Source organism: Ambystoma mexicanum, chromosome 1q (genome assembly GCF_040938575.1).
Source record: "Ambystoma mexicanum isolate Mex_15411 chromosome 1q, UKY_AmexF1_1, whole genome shotgun sequence".
In the NCBI taxonomy this organism is placed as follows: domain Eukaryota; kingdom Metazoa; phylum Chordata; class Amphibia; order Caudata; family Ambystomatidae; genus Ambystoma; species Ambystoma mexicanum.
This window is the reverse complement of record NC_090922.1, coordinates 422,032,894-422,051,497: the sequence shown is the minus strand read 5'-3', so window position 1 is coordinate 422,051,497 and position 18,604 is coordinate 422,032,894. Positions and strand designations below refer to the sequence as shown.

The window sequence follows — 18,604 nt, the reverse complement described above, 5'->3', positions numbered from 1 at the left end:
GACTTGTCTAGAAACCTTGTTGGTTGTAGTCGGGGAGAAAGAGGAGAAAGGAAGAGGAGAAGCGGAGGCGGCCAGAATGGGACAAAGAGAGGTAGAGGGAGAGGATGAGGCGAGAGAGGACGGGATGTCCTGAGTTTTAGTGATGAAGTGAGAAGCCAGAGCTGTACAGAGGGCCTGGGAGGGAACAGGAGATGTGAAGACTGCAGAAAGATTGGCCAGATCCTTGCAGATTTTAAAGAGTTTGGCCACATTGTTAGAGACCGCAGGAACGCAGGTTTGGATGTGGACTCTCTTCTTGGACAGGAGAGTCTGTATTGCCTTTGGAGCAGGTGGCAGTCCAGTTTGTCAGAGGATGCTCCCAAAGCCCTCCACTTCCTCTCAGCCACCCTGCACTTGCCTTTCAGGATGGCGAGGTCAGAGTTATACCAAGAGTTGCAGTTGGAGGTAGGCTTCAAATGGATTCTCATGGCAGAGGCAAGGACATCCAGAGTGTTGGAGACAGAAAGATGCAGGTTAGAGCGGGCTGTGTCAGAGTGTGAGTCAGCCACAGGCATAGGAAGAGCAGAGAAAGTATCAGCAAAGGCATCCGCTGACACACGCTTCATAGGCCGAATGACTGAAAGGGTAGGTGGCACTGCTAGAGAGGGCTTAGTCTGAGGGACAGAGAGTTTTAGGTGAGAGTAGAGGGTTACATGTCTTTATAACAACGAGAAAAATAGTGCCACACTTTTTCAGTGACTCTAAAATAATGAAAACATTTCAAATAATTTCCTCTTTTTAATTTTAAGGGGGGTCCACGACCCCAAACCCCCCATTTCCCCAGCTTTTATAACTCCCCCAAACCCTCCCACTCCTTTTAATCCCTTAACCTACCCCCAACATACTTTTATTAAAAATTCAACATTTGTTTCACTATTTATGTTTCACTGAAAACGTTTGTCATTATTTTAATTTCGTTATAAACACTGTATACTGAGGAGAGCAGAATTTGGTCAGTCCAAGAGAGAGGAGTGGCGAGAGGGTTAGAGAGGGACATACACATAACACTGTGTACTCCCACTGGGCACAGCCTACAGGTGCCGTCCCCCTGTCATATTTAGTTGGCAAATGACACCAAGATTACATCAAGGCATCTCAGAAGGGGGAAGGCAAAATCTTCCTTCTGCCATGGCCAGCATCATTCGCTAACAAAGCGTTCATGGATCTGCCCTCTCCTTTGTCTAAGCTCTGCTGCTGGTGACAGCTTTGCATACTAATGAAAGTTTAATTCAAACAGGCCCACATGGGGCCTGGCTGCAGAGGCTAAACAAAGGAGACAGGAAACACCAACATCTCTTTCATATGCACTGTGTCAACCTGAAACCAGCTCCTGCCCTAAAGTATCAATGAAAGTGAGCTGTCATGTCTGGCCTAGATGTTTACAGTAGGCAACCCCTGCAGGGGGGCCCCATTCAGAAGGTACGAGAATGTGGTTTGCAGGAGACAGAAAGTCTGTTCTCGCTGCAGTTTCAAGGGAGACTTGCCGCTTTAATCAGGAACCACTAAGTGCTCAATTAATCAGAGAGACCCTTTGATCTACAACAGACAGGAAGATGGGTGGGACTTAGTATTATATGTTTTCACCCCTTTAACCTTTAGGTTGCAAAGCACTGTGGTTATGACCGTATGCATACAGGTGGGGATCCAGGATTGGTTCATTAAGTAAGGCTTAGCCTACACCAATTACTGTGGCCCATTTGGCTTTAAAAGAGGGCTGAGCTCCTCTTTTGGGCAGATCATCTGAAGACTTCACAAGGAGTAACAAAAATAACTCTTTTGGAACCTGGCTGAAGTTACAGTCTGCCAAACAGCTTCCATCAGTGAAGAAGGCCAGGATTTACAAGAGGGAAGCAAGATCCCTCCCCTGAACATCTCCCAGGGAACAGAGGGAGATACTGAATCTAGAGGACCCTCCAGCAGGTCCAGAACCAGTACCCAGCCAGCACACAGCGTGCCCTGCTAGGCTCTGCAAGCAAGCTTCCTGGGTGGGAAGTGCCAGAGAGTCTTTGAACCAAACCAATGACAGCTCCTCAGCTTTGGGCCGTGCACCTTAAAGAATGATACAAGCCCAGGGAAGAAGCTAGGAGGACTGCATCTACAAGCATCAACCAGTGTGCGCCTTAAGGGACACTTTCGAGCCAGTCAAGCCCCTTTTTATTTTATTTTTTATGTTTTTATTATTATTTATTTATTTATAGCATGCCGATCTCCCTAGGGCATCAGGGTGCTACACAAAGACACCATACAAGAAAGACATACAATGACAGGACAGTGGTCAATTCAGATTGACAGCAACAATTACATTAAGTAGGTGTTTTTTGGTCTATTCATTTGAAAAGATTTTCATTTTGTTCCGAAAACTAATGAGATTGGTTTCTCATCTCAGATTCTGAGATAGGTTTTTCCATTTGCCGGCAGCAACTGATGGAAAATCTCTACCTATTCCATTTATTTTCTCGTATTTTTCTTGTTGTTTCGGATCTCAGGGTTTGACCTTGCGTATGTGGAGAAATGTTGGATTTAAGATATACTGGGGCTTTCCTGTGGAGACATTTATGGAACAGTTTCATTACTTTAAACTGGATCCTGTCTTCCACCTTTAGCCAGTGCAATTCTCTTCTGACACTGCTAATGTGGTTGGTCTCAGATTTCTGCTTGACGACTCTGACGGCACTGTTTTGAATGTGCTGGAATTTAGCAATGCATTGTTTATTTGCACCAAGTAGTAGGACGTTCCTGTAGTTGAGGCCTGAGAGGATGATTGCTCTGGCTAGGGTGGCACAATTCTCCTCACTTAAGAGTGGTTTAATTGCTCTTAAATGTCTTGGATAGTATGAGCAGTTCTTGCTCACATACAATTCCTATACCTCAGAGCTGCAACTGAATTCACTGCTGACTGTTGTTACGCTGCAGTCGCTAACACCATCCGAGATGCCTCGATGAGTGCTTCAGACTCACCAACCAGCACTGAGACAACGATTCCATACCCTGAGCCTCTGTGTAGGCCAGCCTGCAGCTGTCCGCCCATCCTCGCTCTCCAAACTGCCTACTGCTTGATACCCGCAGCTGTCTCCCCTTTTGAACTCTGTCGCAGAAGCTGCAACGGCCTGAAACCGACTCTACAATGTCAAGCACCAAGGACCTCTACAACTTGACTGGACAGTCCCTTTCATCATTGGGGAATAATTGTATTTTTCGCTGTGTTGCAACTGACCAACGATTCACGAGCTTGCAGAGATAATTCTGCCATTCTGTCCACGTTACCAAAATTGGACAAGGAGGTTCATAATTTGCTTGTGTTTTCAACCTGTTTGGATCCCTTCTAGTGTACTAGAGGTGTGGTGCTGATGCTGATTGATGGTTTAGAAACCGATATTCATCCCTAGACCACTGGTGCTCCGGAAGTTGATTCGTCACACCTCTAGCATCAGTTATTTGAATTTTTAAGTTCTGCCTTTTTACCTGTGCCAATGCCACCCAACCGCTGTTAACAATGAGTGATGACCTTGAAACTACTGCTATTCACTTCACCTCTTCCTTATCAGCAGTCTCTGCCTGCATGGAAGCAAATAGGTTGAAGCTTAATGCTGATAAAACCAAGGTTTCTGGATTTGGGCAAGGCAGACGTGTGGTCCATCTCTCGGTGCCCACACTTGGCTGGGATTTTGCCCTCCTCTCTCAAATGTGGGGAGAAACATCAGATTACTTTTTGATTTCACACTCGCGAGGTTCAATTGAAAAGTGTTTCTTTCAACTACGTTTTCTTTGGAAAATAACTATATTTTCTAGTGATGATGCCTTAAAAACTGCAGTTAGCGCTGTAGTAACCTCTCATTCTTTGTTATGACAATGCTTTATACCTTGGTCTTCCTAAATATTCTCTCAAGTGCCTTAAAATAATTCAGAACACTGTGGTCCACCTTGTAGTAGGAGTTGTTAAAAGAAACCTTTGCCTTTTCATCTGCTGAAACTTCACTGGCTTCCCTTTTCTTGCTGGGTTAGGACATGTCATATGGCTCCAAATCACAGAGTGGGAATTGATACAAATGGATAATGAATCAATTGATATGCCGGCATTAGATCCTCTCTCAGAGCGATGACCTTTAATTCTAGAGGTGTGACTTGTTGCTGCCTTACAATAAAACTCCTATGTCTGCCCTAAAGTTGTGATCATCCGAAAAGTATGTAGATTGCAATAAAAGATGCGCCAAACACTAATCTCAGTGTCCTCTTTTATTGATTCATATCATTGTGCTATGATAAAAAGCTTGATGCCTCTACACGTGTTTCACCACCTTAATTGGATGGATCTCCAGGAGGTTTTATTCATCTAGAAAGAGTGTTGAAAATAGTGGTTATACATTAATTGTATATCAATGGAGTAGAACACTCGCTTTGACATCTGTGCAGAGCCTGCTGACACAGGTTCATATCCCGGCAGGGCCATACTCAGCCTTTCATCCTTCCGAGGTCGATAAATGAGCACCACACACCATGGGTAATAATGAGCAGTGCTCAGATACCTGAGGGTTCAAAGTGCCTTATAAATGCTAAATTATTATTATTATTATTATTATTAAGTTTACTTTTATATACTGCACTTCAAGTTTCATGTACATTAAATGACACTTTGATGTATCAGACAAAACATTGATGCTAGCATTTGAAAAGACAACCTCTAGTCTAAACAGTTATCTTATTTGTACTGAGATAATTGTTACGTAAAGGTAAGCACTGAAACCAATTGCTAACATGTGCACTTTGAAAATAACAGCATTAGGTATCCTACCTTTTAGGATTTCAATTGTGGCAAAAAGATGATTGCTCCCTAATGTTTTCAAAAATGTAATGGTGGCCAATGTCTGGAATAGCTGATGAAGGAATCCTCTGTTCCTAAGGTAGAATATGTAACTTTGTAATCACTCTGAATCGAAATTAGATATATACAAAAATCCAAGGTTAAACTATATTTCCTTGGAGGCAAATTTGGAGAAATCTTACCTTTGTTATGAGAGAAAAAACCTGGATATGATAGTCCAGCGTCCACTTAATTATGATGCAGCCACACGGTTTACCAGAAAATTAAAATGGGCGCCATGTATTTGTATTATTATTGACGTCATCACGTTAGCATAATACGTGAGGAAGTCATTATGTTAATTTTCGTTCTTACGCTAATGCTAAGATGCTGCTTGAATATTGTACTTGTATTGGCGCCCATATTCTAAAGTCAAGAAAACCGAGAATGGCATATAATACTTTGCAGCCATAGAAACACTATATATAAGTTATAGCATATGTAGAGCTGATAGTTGCTCAAAAATAGATGGTTAATGGTGAAAATGTTGCACCTGTAGGGATTGCGAATTTTTGAAGATTTTGAAAACAGTGGCCAATAATGTCATAATAAGATCAACATTTCTCTATTGGAATCTATAAAAGAAAAATTATGTTTTTGAAAACTCAACTGAAATAACCTAATACAAATTATTGTGTTATTGGTTTTAATAGTACAACTGTTAGATGAAAGCAATTGGTTTCAGATAAAAATACCAAGAAATACTGTGATATAGCTGTAAAGAGGAAAAGAGTAAGAACAGATTATTAATTACTTGCAAATCTTCATTGTGATCCTAGAAAGGCAAACACAAGGATTACATTGTAGGCATATATGTATGAAATTAAATCTATGAACTGTGTCGAAGCATAAACCAAAACCTTGAAATTAATCAGACCATTCAGTAATCTTTTGAAGTTGCGAAAAATGATCCAATCCTAACTCTTTGTTGCAGGAAAGACCAAAGTTCACTGTCTTGATTTAAGCCAGAGACACAACTGTCCATGTGCAAAATCCATTTGGCCTCTTCTTGCCAGAGTTTCAGGGCCCTGTTGCTTCCTCTTTTTCGAAGTTGGGACTGTCATTAGCCCCATACATTTTATATATTGAGGAGAAAATCCCAAGTGTTTTCCTTGGCAATCTACAGCAATGGGATATTTGTGGTCTCCATTTTTCATTGCCTGCAAATGTTCTAGGACTCTGTTTTTCAATTTTCTATTTTGTGCTTCCTATATACCATAGCTTACAGTTGCATTGTATTCCATAGACCACAAATTTGGTATCACAGTTTATGAAACTTTTCATTTTCTCAAATGTGTCCAGTGGGAAGCTTTATTGATTTTGTCTGATTCATAAAATGAGGACCCGCCTTACATTTCCCACATTTGTAGTTGCCCTTGATCAAAGGCATATGCCAGTATGATTGTAATGTTCCATGTGTTTCTATATCCGGTTCACAAAAACTTTGACTAAGGCTGGTTTTCAATGTTCTAGCTTTTCTGAAAGTTATTGTGGGTTTGTCCCCCAAGTCTTCTGCTATTGTCGTGTCTAATTTGAGAGTGTGGCAGTGTTTTTGCAAATCTTTCTTAGTTTATAGTGATCAGTGCTGAAGGTAGTAATAACTATTAGTTTGGATGGTTCTTCATCCTTCTCTATGGATTTTTCCACCAGAGGTTGTGCTCTGTCTTTGATTCTGTTTTTTTCATCGCTGTGCTTAGTATCTTTGATGAGAAGCTCATTTTCCTGAAGTTGTTCACACTTGTTTCTATAATGTTTGCAAAGGTCATCCAAAATAAACCTGTATTAGGGCACCCCAATGCAGATGGCCTCAGTATGTACTTTCACCTTCAGGATGAGCCAGGCCCTTAGAAGGGTATTGTTCAACCATTTTGAATGTGGGTGTTGACTTTATGGCCCTCTGGGAGATTGGCATAGCCTGAGCCTTTTTGATTTTTATGTATATAAAATGTGAGTAATGTTGTTGCAAAAAGGGAAGTCTGCTAATAAAACACTCCTTTCATGAATGCTCAATCCCAGAATTATAGTGCATACATGCACCTTTGCTGAGAGAACCTACAGGTGCCGTCAGCCCCAGCTCTGCAGTGGAACAGGGCAGGTTCCAAAAGTCACATGTGCATCCCTGGCATCTAGTGGAACACACAAATCCAGCAAGCAGGAGGGACTTTTTAACTGCCTGAACCTCTAATCTAATACATAATAATGGCATGCCTTGCTCAGCCTGGTGGCATGTTGTAACGCCCACCTGGTTCCCACGGGGGCGCTGATCTAGTCTGGATTACTGCGGCCTCTTCTAGCGTGATGCGCAGGACCCGGAACACCGATTGGACAGGACCTCCAAATCGTGCTTCCTTGGCCCATAGGAATATCCTTCTGCAGATGAGAAAGGGGATTAACAGTCTGCAGAATGGTGTGCTAGCTCCCCCCTTCCCCCCTCCATTCCTCTCTATTCCTCCAAACCCGGTTTAAGCTCACCTTATGGTTTGGAAGGTTGAACTCTCCATCCTGCTTCTGGTGCAGGGGCGCGCGTTCGTCCAGTTACTTCACTGGTTTTCAGAATGGCGCTGGCAAAATCCACTTGACTTTCCTGAGCGATGCGCCGTAAGTATGAAAGTTCAAAGTTCAAGTGAGGCCCCCTTTATGCTGTCTTTCTCACCTGTGATCTGTCCTTTATTTCAGGTGCAGAATGAAGGCGATGCGTCGAGGGGTTAACCTGCCGAGGTGAGTAGTAATGAGGGCGATCCCTCTAGATTTCCTTATCATTCCTCTGAAATGTCTCTAGTCCTTTCCCCATAGGGGCCGGGGTACGGTACCTGCCAACGGGGCGGCGCCGACCCGAAATGTGGAAGAACAGCCGGTAAGTATTATGGCTGTTAATCAGGCTTTCCTTCTGTGTGTCCTTCTGCTCACCTTTTGTTTCTTCCTCTCTCCCCTAGGTGCAGAGATGTGGCGTCCGATGCTGTCAGCCGCGATAGAGCCGGGAGATGTCTCGAGGACAGGACAGGTGAGTGAAGCGTGGCGCTGCAGCGAGCAACGCGATGCTTTTAAATTGAAGTCTTCCTTCAGGGATGCTGGCGAGAAGATTCCGGATGCAGGTAAGAAGCTTGAAATAATCCTTGGTTTTCACCTTTCTCTTCTCTTCCTTCTTTGCAGGTCTTCCAGGTTCAAGACGGGCGTGGCTGTAGTCCAGGAGCAGGAGCAGACACGGTGAGCGTTAAGCTGGAGGAAGCAGAACAACGCGAAGCATGAGCTGCTGTCTGGGCGTGGCTTAAATAGCCTCCAAAGAAGTCCCAGGTATGTATCCCTCCCCAACTAGGTATGTATCCTTCCCTGGCCACGCCCGAGTGAAAAAACAGTCCCTATGAAAAAATAGTCCCTTTCAGGTCTCAGGGAGGCCTGAAGCGTGCAGTATGGTCTGCATCAGGTAAGTGCACAAAACACCTCCCTTTATGAGCCTGGCGCCTATGGCGCCAGGACTGATGTCCAACATGAGCCTGGCGCCAAAGGCGCCTGGACTGAGTCCAAAGAGTCCCTATAAGGGGCCGCTGGGCTTTTACCCGAGGGCATGATGCCTGCTTCCGGGGGTGCTGGGCCTGGCCTGATGCTCCGGGGGTAGGCATTATGACACATGTTTAAATATAAGCTGATCTTGGGTGGTATGGTGACTGTTAAGATCACGCAATTATACAGCCACAGCCATTTGATATGCCATTATTATCAGCTCTTTGAATAGGGCTGAGGTATGACAAGGCTGATGTGTATTTGTGTCTGGTCTGACTGTCTCCACAGTTGCCATGTGGGACAATAGCCAGGTGGCTGTTTTTGATCCTCCTGCAGGAAGGACACACCTTCCTCTCATGATGCAGGAACCATCCCCCAGGAGGTCTCCTGGGAATTGGTCTTTCAAAGGCAGCACTGACATAACAGGTCCACTCTCACACCAGAGTGCGGACCACTAGAAGTGTCTCTTTGAAGATAGCAGACATGGGGAAGGAGGAAAAGGTGGACTAAAAGAGGGCTTCCGCCATCTTGCAGTCTGTTAGGGCTCGTTACCTCTTTCTTTTCCCCCAATTTATGCAGGTATGGCACTTTGGGTGTGATATCATAAGATAAAGGGCACTTGTTACAATCGACTGGATTGGGCCCTTTACAGTAGGTTTGCTTTGGACCAATCTCCTATAACATTTTGTCTTTATAAGAAAAGCAGATCCTCTCTTTTGTTGATTCATCTCTGGACTTTCAAGAAGAACAAGATGCTGGCAATACAGTTTATCGCAATGTACTCAGGAGGGAGGTGAAAACAAAAGGAATCCAAGGCAAGGGAAATCTCTGGTCCCTAACAACCCTCAGGAAAGATGGGGGTGACTGCCATGAACTAAGGCCTCTCTATTAGCTGTACTAGAACTAGGCTCCTGTCCACTGGAGGTGAAGGATCCCCTGCAGGTGCCAGACAAGCTTCCTGGATCCGGAGTGAAGTATAGAAGGACTTGCTTTGTCCTGGAGCCCCTGTATTGGAATCCCCAGCAACCACAGAACCAACAAAGTGACCCCTGATCCTCCCTGGATCTCCAAACTACATCAATGCCAGTTTGGGTACCTTAACGCTGTCCAAACTGCTGCAAGGAATCTACTGGAGTTCTCTCTGACCTTGACCACCTATACACCTCATGTTTCACTCAATGCCAAAGATCTGCCGTCTCCACATCTGAGACCTGCCAAGTGTTCTAGCACTCCCAACTCGAAGTTGCTGCTTGGTCTCCAGCTTCTTCAAGCTCCAAGACGATGCCCCAACACATGTTTAGCCAGTTGAGCCAGCTCGCTGCTGAAGGCCGGTCTGCTTCCCATCATCAGAGGCTGCCACGTTTTCTATTGCTGCTCACCCAACATTGCTTGCTGTCCCCAGATTCTTCAACCACCAAGCCACCGCCACTGCCGAACAGCACTGCAATGTCGAAAAGCCTGGCTCAATGCTGCTAAGCCCCAGAGTCAAGTAAAAAGGTACTGGGAAGGCGTCCTGTACCCCTTGCCCACTTCCTGGGACCATAGTGAATGTTAAGCCCCACCTCTCCACCTTTTATATCAGAGACTTACCCGTGAACTATGACATTGTTGACTATCTATTGCCTGAACACCCCAGCTCATTTTCCAGAGTGCCCTTTCACAACACTCTGCATTTCCTGTGTTTCTTATACGGGGGGTTCCTGGTGTTTTTTGATAAGCTGTTTGCATTTCATTGTTCGATGAAAGTGTCTATATTTGTTTAGAACCTTGTTTGGGGTGCTGCTTCTATCAGCTCTCACCCCTCCTGAAGATCTAGCCTGCTCCTGGCCCACATTACAAAACAAGCTAAAAGTAGTATACCTTTCAGGCTGTGCCTGTTTTACCTTTACAATTCTGATCAATGCTGGTTTAAGTGATAGTGTGGGGCTGAGTAGGCGGTTTGACCATTATTCATGCCTGTGCTCTGTGAGAGGAGTAGTCATTTTGTCACCCAGGGACAAAGATGCGTCTTGTCAGAGCAGATTTTATTTTACCTTGACTTGAGCTTCTAGCTATATGAAGACTTGCTAGCGTGTTCTGGTTTCCTTGAGTTGACTTGCAGGAGCCAGGTTTCTTACATTCCCACAGCCTTTGGATAGCCCCCATTCCAACTATGTTATCCTTCTTGGTCTACATGAGGGTGTGCAGCCTTTCATTCACATGCCATCTAACTTTGTCGTGTCTCGCTATGATTTCCTTACGAACTCAGATTGTTCATTTTACTGCATTCGGTCGAGGACACCTCACAGAAACCCTCCAATGGCAAGAGTAGTGCCTATATGGATATATGTCAGACCCTCGTGTCCACGCTCGCTCCTCTCTTGAGGGGCATTGTCGAATAATCGTCCCATAGCCAGCCCCAAGTGTGCCATTGGATGTTTGCGTCAGTATCCACCTGAAACCAGAATCTGGAACCAAGGTCAGGATGACTTGATGCCTCATCTTTCCTGCCCGGTGAGGGAGCATCTGCATGCGGGTACAGATTCCCCAGGTGCGGCACCCTTGACCGTTGGCTGCTTGCCTTCACTTGTCCACACAGGTTCTAAAGCAGCGAAGAAGTCATGATGGGGTACGTTGCAGATTAAGGTGCCATCTCCCAGTGAGGCTCCTAGGGACACTCTCTAGACAGTCCTCAGGATAAAGTGCTTCACTAGTCACCAACTTCAGTTGGCCCAAAAAAATGTGGGTGCAGTAGCCATTTGTAATGAGGCACCCACTGTGTGTCCAACTCTTCTACCAGCAATGGCTAGTCCCCCGCTACGTTGTTACTCGTGGACGTTCACTGGTGGGGTCCCGCATCGCTCCAACTCCTTAGGACCTTATCAAGCCTGGAGAAGCACAGGTGCCATTTTGCCATCAGGTGTAGAAAGCACGGGCACCTCTCGATTGTTTAGATTATTCTCTGGCTCAGGCACCACCAGCAACCCCTACTTCTGAGGGCATCAGCTATCTTCTGGCGCAGGGAATGTCCACATCAGCCCGAGGCGCAAGTCAGGCCATCCAAGTATTTTGTCTGGTTGCTGAGGTCTTGAAATACAAAACGCACATCTGCTGACTAACCGGCCCACCAAAAATATTGAATGAAACTAAATGAAAAATAGTAGGTGCTTGTCATTGGATTTGCACAGATGTTCACATGCAACCAAGATAATCCTTACTTGTTTTTCCTTCAGTGGTTCTAACGACTACCTTCGATTAGTAAGTAATAGAAATGGCTCCATTCAAATCTGGCGATCAGCTTTCCTTCCTCAAATGTGTCAGGCTGTAGGACCTAGCGGAAAATATAAAACAGCTGAAACGGCACACTGGCCTGGATTATCCTAACCTGCAGCCGCACACAAAAGACGAGCTGGGTCCCGCAAGCCAGCAGCCGCAGGCCATTCATACCTCGGCTGACACGGAGCAGGATTCAAAAGGGAAAGTGGTAGGACTTTTCTCTTTGAGCTTTTTTGCAGCCGTTCGTCAGATCGCATGTGCGTTGGGTAAGCTCCACTTTACTTGCCACTGAGAGTGACATGTGTGATCGTATTCGGGAAAAGCATTACAAATAAGGAACTTCTGTGTTCCATCGCGGATTTTAACCTGATGAATTAGTTTCTTCTTTGAATGTACTGGTTATGAGTTTTGTTTCTATTACGCGACATGTCTTCTTGTTCTGTGTTTTTTATTGATTGTTTTATTCCGAAATGAACATGAGTAATTGATTAAAATATAGAAGCAAACCTCTTAAGGCCCGATGTAAGGAATGGTGTGTTTCTATGTTCATCTCTTCCCCACCATCGTTTGTAAACCGCGCTAGGTTATTAGCACAAACTTCCTTCTGCGTACACACGGTAACTGGGATGGATACTTTTCCTGTCTTTGACATTAAGTACCTACCAAAACATAACACCCATGTATACAAATAAAAAGCAGTTTAGTGCCAAATCGGGAACTCCTTGACAATCTCCTGCATTTTCTCCTGCTCCCTTTGCTGTTCTAGAAATAAATGGTCCTCTCTGATGTCTGTGTGGTCTTTACCAAATTCTCCTTTGAGACTTTGCTGCGTCACACACGACTTCTTTGTGTGTGGAAAGATTCTTTAAGAATGCCGACCATGCGTTTTCATTCGCGATTGTGATGAAAGGCCAGGACTGTTTCATGTTTTATGGTATGCTATATTATAGTCATTGTCAACACCATTGTCAAGCAGTGTAGCACAGTGGCAACGCTCTCTTATTGAAAGCAAAACGGCACACAACAACATCGGTTCGAATCCCGAGTCCGCACTTGGAGTGTTAAGCGCATTGATAATAACTGATATATTTCATAATCCGCATGATTCACTGGCAGATCCGGGAAATAGTGGGTGGCTTTGGTTAGTTAAGAAATGGTGGAATGAGCAAGATTGTTGCCTTTTTGATATTTAATAGAAAGGGTACGGCATTGTCTTAGATTATATGCTGCTCGCAGGCATTGTCATGTTCTATTTGTTGGTGTGGTTCTCAGAGTGCCATGACTTTGTGTCTAACCGGGAGCCGGTATGGGGCTCCTTTGGGGTGTGTCTGTGTGTGGTAGTTGGCCGTTTGATAGTTGCTGTTTCCATTACTCTTGGTGTGGACAATGTGTTCAGTGCTGACACCGGTCTCATGTGCTTCCTGACTGACTGTGGTGTGTACCATAAACCCGCGGACAATGACAAAGGCCACACATTCTTCTCATTTATCGTTGTCAAAATATGTAATATGTATTGAATGACGTAGGAGGGTCTAAAATTAGAGTGCCACCATCCCAAGCCACAGTTCAATGTTTTTCTCCAAAATGACTTTTTACATCCCAGCGCATACTGTAGTAGGAGCACGCATCACACGAATGTACATTCCCGCCTGTTTTCACAGTGTCTCAGAAACTGGATGCATGGTCACAGTCACGCTCTGCCCCACGGACCTCCCATTTGGTCGAGCACTTTAGGAAAGTCTCCACTTTGATGGAAGGAATTAAAAAACACTATACATCACTTCACAAATAAACGCAGTGGCTGAACAAGTCAACTTTCAACTAAAACCGACTTGAAACAACCTGGCATGTCATGGATTACCGAAGAAACACTTTCATCCAGCCAGCCCCAGACTGGACATAACAAGCAATGTGCACAGTCATGTATCAAAACTTCAATAAATACTTCATACAAACAGCTGGTCAGAAGCAACCATCCCGCACCTCACATTTAAGGTTCCTTAAAGGTTGTCTGTAGAAAGCCACATAAAATGTAAAATTATCTTCAGAATACCAATAATGTACATCACCCTCAGCCCCGTGATACTTACGGGTTTGGGCGCTGTCAATAAATGCAATAAATAAATAAATAAAACAAACCGTTCTTCCCACGCAAATTACCTTGCCAGATGCCATCAGGCTTCTAGCAACATGCTGCACCTCATACAGTCCAACATAAATAAAAATAAACATGGTATGCTGTTATCCCTTGTAAAGTGCCTCGTAACCAACTCCTGTTGGCACTGAGAGCAAGCGCCAGATAGTGAATAACATACCAACCTTGACAAAACGAAAGTGGGGAAAAACCCCCAATAATGCGCTAAGACTGGGCCCCTTGGAATATGGTTGTTGTTGTGGATACTAGTGAGGTGTGACATTCCCTCAGTCCAAACAGGTCATAAAAAAAGGGGCCTCGGATATCCAAGTGTCTACCGATATGCTGTATAGGAGCTATACAAACCCAGCTCCTATAGGAGCTCTTTGGCATCTTTTTTTTTAATACCATACCAACCTTGTCTGAAAATGAAGATTTGACGGATCAACCTTTTCCCACCAAGTTGCTTCCTTTGGGATATGTGGAGTGCACATGTTTAAGATATCACAGAATGCAAGGGCTTCTTGAAAGCCCTCGGGTGACACCCTCAGGGCAGAGGTCTTGTCAATGACCAATAATGTCATCAGTGGGGACTTAATCAAGGTGTACATAATGCATAGTGTTGGCCAGGAGTTCATTAGTCATTTTCTCATGTCTACAAGTGTCAAAAAGTACTACTCCACCCACCTTATCTACAGGCTTGATTATAGTTTGGTATTTATTTTGCAAGGAAGAGAATGCATGTGTTGAGGGGCCTGATGGCGGCCTGGCATGGTATATGTGGTAGAGACAACGCACAGAAAATACACAAATGTACTCACATGTGTGGCAACACAGCCTTACCAGCAACCTTTGAACGCAGGATTATTAAATCCTGGCACACATTAAGTGCTATCTGCACAACTGCTGGAGGTTGGATCACTACTTTTGTTTGAACAAAAAGCTGCCATATGTATATTTATTTTACTACAAATACTTACAAATGAGACATTTCCTCAAGTCTTTCTGGGGATATACAGATAGGTCGAGCAATGTCTTCCTTTTTCTCTAATACTCTTGTGGGCATGGTTGCCACCTTATCATCCTACTGGAGATATTGGGAAAACACCATAAAAAGGGACAAGACGTTCAACAAATGTGCCCCCCCTAGAGGGATAAGGGGGGGGGGTGCGTGTGACCCCGATGAGAGAGAGTATATCACTCACAAGGAAATTCGTTTACACAACTCAACAATGTCTATGCCAGTTTGAAGTCTTATTTGGTGGTATTGCATCTCAGAGCATTGAAATACATTTCGGCCCACGCTGCCAGGAATGGATGCTTATCTTGCTCTTATGGTTGTTACGTGTGAGGAGATTCAGCCCTGCTGGAATAGGGTCAACCCTACATTGTTTGAGAAATTCCTTTACTCTGTAGCCCCCAATTGTGTCGGAATTTCACTATGTTTTTAGTAGGGTTGACATGGCATTCAGGCTGTGCTTTTGGGGGGCATGCTGTCAGCCCCTTCAGCAAGGGGAAGGAAGGAGACCCTGCCAGCCTGTTCAGAACAGTTGTATATGGAATGAATTCAAACGTTATTGGAAGATAAAACAATGCATTTCCAGCAGGGATTCTGGAAACATTGTAATTAGTTTAGGTTGAAATGAAAATAGCTGACATCTTTATCCTATGCTATGCTATCTCGTCGTGTTATAAGTATGGGCATCCTGCACTTTAGCACTAATGCACTTTGTTGGGTGATGATTGTGAATCTAATGCACTCTGTATGTACTCATCTATTTATTTATGTGGCCTTTACATAAGAAACTCCTTGATAATGTTGATTGAGTACAAACGTTAATTGGCAAGCTATGTAGAGTATTATAATCTTGTTAACATTTAAGTTTCTCCCAGTGTGTATTTCATATATTTACATGAAGTTAAGAAAAAGCAAGAACAGGCAAAGGACTGGATTAGCTTAGCTAGCAAGTGAATGAAAGGAAATTGGAAGGATAAGAGAGAGAGAGAGAGAGAGAGAGAGAGAGAGAGAGAAGAACTTTGAGTAAACTGGCATGTACACCAGCAGAGCGGGTATAGATGAGAAGGCATACAGGGAAACAGAGTGCGCCCTGGCTGAAAAGGATAGAAGAAGAACCAGCCTAGGGGTGTATTACAGTTGTCAGAGGTGGGAGGCCCTTTGACCTAGATATCATGCTTGACTGCCGGAAAAGAGGCTTATATGTAAAGCATGAGCAGAGGCATGACATCACCAACATCAACCACATGTCTCAGATTGGAGAGCTGCTGTCAGAACTTACCCTGTGCACCCAACCAGGCAGTATCCGACCTGCGATTGGCGGGCCAACAAAGATAACATCAAGAAAGACTTTCTACACCATTGAATCATCAGTTCAGGCCCATGATTGAATGGCTACCATTAAGCAACATCTAGTCAGACGGATCAGAGTGATACCGAACAGATGTTTGTTATATATGGAGAGAAATTTAGAAAAAAACATCTAGAGGCATGCTCTTTTGCCAGGTGTGCAGGGCTTGGTACACTAATGCATCCTCTACATGTATCCCAGAAGTTCCACTCATCCCTACCCACTTCCTGGATCAATAAAATGAGTACCATTGAGTTGTGTAACAATAAACACTGCAACACTCCTGTGGAGTGAATGTGTGCTACATAAATGCATCTGTCAGGTTATAAAGAAGAGTGTTTTCACTCCAACAAATGTTCACTCTGTCTTCATGTAACGTACAACCAAATCACCCCCTCAGGTCACCCGAATATTTTGTGTTCATCCACACTCCAGGTCATATAGCAGCATTCTCTGCCTGGTTTGCAGATTAGCCAGCGTCCCATTCTGTTAACCCATCAAAACATGCAAAATGTATGGATTACTATCACTTAACAATTAGAAATAAAATGTAATAAGATGCCAGTGATTCTTTTCATATTCATTTTTGGATCCTTTCATCAACAAAAACCAGAAAAGGGCATTTTTACCTCTTGCACCACAATCTGAAGTTAATGTACAGAACGGCACTAGAAAGTGTTCTTTTATCCCCTGATCCCTTACAAAGCCCAGATGCATTAACATGTTAGCACAATGATGGAACCTGCGGATCCTCACCCGCAGTGCCTTCCACAAATGGGCAAATGCTGCGTCTCTAGAGAACCTCATCATGTTATGACCCAGTCTTATGAAATCTTTGCCATTGAAGCCTGGCAAAGGGTGCTCCAGACCTGGCAAGACCTTGAATGCATCCTTTGCAGAATTAGAAGCTGAAATAGGAGCCGAAGGGCATCAAGCTTTGACAAAGTCATCTGCATTGCCTGCGACTTTTGATCATTTTGAATCAGCAATTTTGAAACTTCCTTAAGCCCCTCTTCAGTAATTCCAGACCAACTGCAAAATAGTGTCAATCTAAATAGGGGGATTCCTGATTTTAATATGTTATCACTCTAACAGCATCAAGTAACTTGTTCTTCTCGTAAAAAGCCGAGAATCAATCAAAGTCGACCAAGGACATAAATATTTTTGACTAACTATAAGTAGGCCACTAAAGTCAATTTTTCGAATGTCCAATGTTGGCATTCTTTTCTTTTATAGTAGTATTGTAATGTAACTTGATCTTGTATAGTGCAATGCCAACCATTTTGGTGTCCTCTTGGCATTAGTGAGATTCTAGGTGTGTTGGGTGGAGCGCTCAGTGCATCCTAATGTGTTGTTTCTTCCTGATTGCATGGGCGGTTCTTGGTGTTGGGGGTTGTGCTGTGATGTGTTGGTTCTCTGTGTGTTTTCTGGTTCCCGCATTTAGTGTAAGGCTGTCATGACCGCAGCCTCCAAGGAGTCAGATTTAGCCCAACTGCCTCGGAAGCTGGGTCACAACTTCATTTTCAGGCACCCATCGGCTCCCATAGGGGCCTTATGGACCATGTCCTGGCGCCAGTGGCGCCAGGCTCATAAGGGGACCCAGTCCCGGCACAGGACGTGCCGGGCTCATGATGTAAGGAATGGTGCTTGGGTGGACCTACCGCTGCAGACCATGCTGCTCACTCACCTGCAGGATGAAATCCTCATCCATCCATGGCTGGAACTACTTTACCTTCTGGGTCTGGCCAGCACCACTCCCTGGGACTGGATACTGGAACTATTCTGGAAGCTGGGACTTCTTACCTGGGCGAGGCTGCTGTGGAAGGAGACACCTAAGCACTCCAGTAGGACTATTTAAACCACGCCCGATCAGAGCAACGTGCTTCGCGTTATTCTGCAATAGCAGCAAGACGCTCACCGTGTCAGCTCCAGAGAATCTTCAACTTCTGCATCTAGGGAAGAGAAATCCGTAATCTTACCTTCTGAAATACCATCTTTGTCTTCTGCAGCATCTGAGAAGGGAAAAGAACACCAGGTTTGCACGAGATAAAAACCAGCGCAGCTCTTACCCAATCCATCGGTGCATCTCAAGCCACGGGCTGCAGCTTTCCATTGTTTTCGGCACCCTGTGGAAGCAAGGACATTGGTTAGTAACCATCTTGAAACTTTCCCTACCTGCGCTACATTCTTCTCGCCTCCGCCGACGCTGCTACTCGCATCTGCAAAACAAAAGGACATCATTAAGAAATACAAACTCCATCCATACGCACGTGTTTTGGGCAGCTCTCATCTATCTCAATCCTCGGCGCATTCCTCTACATCTATTTTTTCCATCCAGCTGCTTCTGCAACCTGAAAAAGGAAAAGAGACATTAAGAAGTGCTTTAAACTTCGAATTGACATTTTCTACTTACTTGCCTGCAATACCTTCGCCATTCCATCGCTCTCCGGACCT

General features: G+C 44.4%; 1 protein-coding gene across 2 annotated transcripts in view; it reads left to right on the top strand.

Annotated features, from left to right (window-relative positions):
- The first annotated feature begins 11,754 nt into the window (after positions 1–11,754).
- SMCO3 (single-pass membrane protein with coiled-coil domains 3) overlaps positions 11,755–18,604 on the top strand; it is a 69,023-nt gene continuing 62,173 nt past the window's right edge. The window contains exon 1 of one of the 2 annotated variants that reach the window (XM_069639688.1): positions 11,755–11,858. The gene's annotated coding sequence lies outside the window, so the exon portion shown is untranslated. Of the gene's footprint in view, positions 11,917–18,604 lie in introns of both variants that reach the window. The other variant, XM_069639686.1, reaches the window with a different exon arrangement.